The sequence below is a fragment of the Schistocerca cancellata genome, chromosome 3, assembly GCF_023864275.1.
Source record: "Schistocerca cancellata isolate TAMUIC-IGC-003103 chromosome 3, iqSchCanc2.1, whole genome shotgun sequence".
In the NCBI taxonomy this organism is placed as follows: domain Eukaryota; kingdom Metazoa; phylum Arthropoda; class Insecta; order Orthoptera; family Acrididae; genus Schistocerca; species Schistocerca cancellata.
The window spans coordinates 412,892,411-412,894,910 of NC_064628.1; the positions used below are offsets into that span (position 1 = coordinate 412,892,411).

The following is a 2,500-nucleotide window of genomic DNA, read 5'->3' on the forward strand; positions in this document are numbered from 1 at the left end:
TGGGCCTTAACCTAACCCAAGTTGGGCCTTAACCTAACCCAAGTTGGGCCTTAACCTAACCCAAGTTGGGCCTTAACCTAACCCAAGTTGGGCCTTAACCTAACCCAAGTTGTGCCTTAACCTAACCCACGTTGTGCCTTAACCTAACCCACGTTGTGCCTTAACCTAACCCACGTTGTGCCTTAACCTAACCCACGTTGTGCCTTAACCTAACCCACGTTGTGCCTTAACCTAACCCACGTTGTGCCTTAACCTAACCCACGTTGTGCCCTAACCTAACCCACGTTGTGCCTTAACCTAACCCACGTTGTGCCTTAACCTAACCCACGTTGTGCCTTAACCTAACCCACGTTGTGCCTTAACCTAACCCACGTTGTGCCTTAACCTAACCCACGTTGTGCCTTAACCTAACCCACGTTGTGCCTTAACCTAACCCACGTTGTGCCTTAACCTAACCCACGTTGTGCCTTAACCTAACCCACGTTGTGCCTTAACCTAACCCACGTTGTGCCTTAACCTAACCCACGTTGTGCCTTAACCTAACCCACGTTGTGCCTTAACCTAACCCACGTTGTGCCTTAACCTAACCCACGTTGTGCCTTAACCTAACCCACGTTGTGCCTTAACCTAACCCAAGTTGTGCCTTAACCTAACCCACGTTGTGCCTTAACCTAACCCACGTTTTGCCTTAACCTGCTCTGTAATTGGCATATGACACGTTACATTAATCCAGTGTTGTCTAACCACAACCCTCTGAATATAGTTCGCTACTCGCACCGCCCACCCTCTTGTGTATCGTTTCATGTTCAACACTTCGCAAGTGTTGCTTACTTTTTACATGCTCCCGCTGTACACTGTAATGTGGACGACTGCAGGATGTACATCGCCCCCCCCCCCTCCCCCCTGCCTTCGCACGCTGGTCGTTCAGGTGCTTGCGTGTTCAATGCCCTTCGCAGCTGTTCACTGGCATTCGCATGTCGAAGCGCTCAGTCTACGTCGTGGTACGGCCTGTGTCCACTGTCCGCTGATGTCGTAAGCTTAACCCTCACATTGTACTGCACATAGGTCCGTATGTACTGAATGATACGCTGTGGCACATGTGTGACCGTACAACGACTGCGCCCAACAACAGCGAACCATACGGTCCAAATGTTGTGCACTCAGCCACGTGCCGTCTCCCCATAACAGCTACATTGCAGTGTGGTACGCCATAGAGACGTGTGGGAGTAACGGACGCCCTGGATGGCGATCAGCATGAGCCGTCTGTTGATGTAGTGGCGCGTGTATTCAAACGTAGTCGTCTCTTCTCACACAGTGTGATAGCATGGTGCACCGCGTTCCACATCTGCGACATGGTACAGATGCTGGTTGACAGTCGGTCTCGTAATGGACATCGCATACGTAGGGGGCCACCTCCCACGCGTTCTCTAGTCGGGCACATTTTGTTGCGTGTATGTGGGCAGACGTAGTGTGTCGTGACACCTAACAGACAGGTATGCAATAATCGTTGCATTTGCAAACTGGGATGGACGTCTCCGTTTGCTGGTGACGTTACGCAAATGAACAACTGGTAAACCCATTGTGGTGCGGTTGTTGTTGCTGGAGGTAAATCAGTAAGGGCAAATCTGTGTGTGAAGCGATACGCGGCGGTGGCTGGGTGGGACCGTCCCCGGCCGGTGAGGGGGGGCCGCCCGGCGTGCTGGCCGCGCGGTGCGTGGGCGCACGCGCTACAGCCGGCTGGTGGGGGCGCCCAGTGGCAGGCGCGCCGGCCGACGGACGCGGCAGGCGGCGCAGCTGCGCGCCGGGGCACCCTGCGCGCGGCGCCGGGCGGCCAAAGTGGGTCCTCGCGGGCCCGGTGCGAAGCGCGGTGGACATCTGCAGTGTGCTGGTCCGACTGAGGACTGTGTGCGTTGAGGATGCGCCGCCGCCCGGCACTCGGCGCCGCGACGCCGTCTGCTGCTCGGTCGCCCCAGCGGTTCTCGCTGGTGGTTTGTATCGCAGTTGTGCAGACGTGTTGGCACGTGCGCTGTGCTGGGAGAGTTCGCTTCGGCACCCACGTGGGGCCTTTGCCCTTCTGTGGCGCTGGCGTTGGAGCTGCCGGTCACCGTAGGTGGCGCGTGTTGTCTCCCGCCGGCAATGCCACGACAGCACGCTCCCGGGCCTCTGTCGGCAGCGGCAAGCTCAGTTGGGAGCACGGGTGGTCGCACCTAAAGCGTCTACTCGCCTAACTCCGGGCGATTGCGCCTCTCTCGAACCCGACCAAGTACTTAGGACGGCGCTGCGCGCCGCCGGGACCTGAGAGGGTTTCGAGGTGTATTGTGCAGGGGAGCTCAGCCTCCTCCTGTTTGCAGAATAATTGAGCGGACGCTTGCGTGTTCGCGCGGGCCCCTGGGACACACTCCCGGGCGGCCGGCTGCTCAGCTCTAGTTGACGCAGCTCCCTGGTTGATCCTGCCAGTAGTCATATGCTTGTCTCAAAGATTAAGCCATGCATGTCTCAG

At 57.3% G+C, this 2,500-nt stretch overlaps 1 non-coding gene across 1 annotated transcript in view; it reads left to right on the plus strand.

Annotated features, from left to right (window-relative positions):
• Window positions 1–2,437: 2,437 nt before the first annotated feature.
• LOC126178788 (small subunit ribosomal RNA) overlaps window positions 2,438–2,500 on the plus strand; it is a 1,909-nt gene continuing 1,846 nt past the window's right edge. Inside the window, exon 1 of the ribosomal RNA XR_007536644.1 lies at window positions 2,438–2,500. This exon is cut by the window's right edge and continues 1,846 nt beyond it. This is a non-coding gene — a ribosomal RNA (small subunit ribosomal RNA).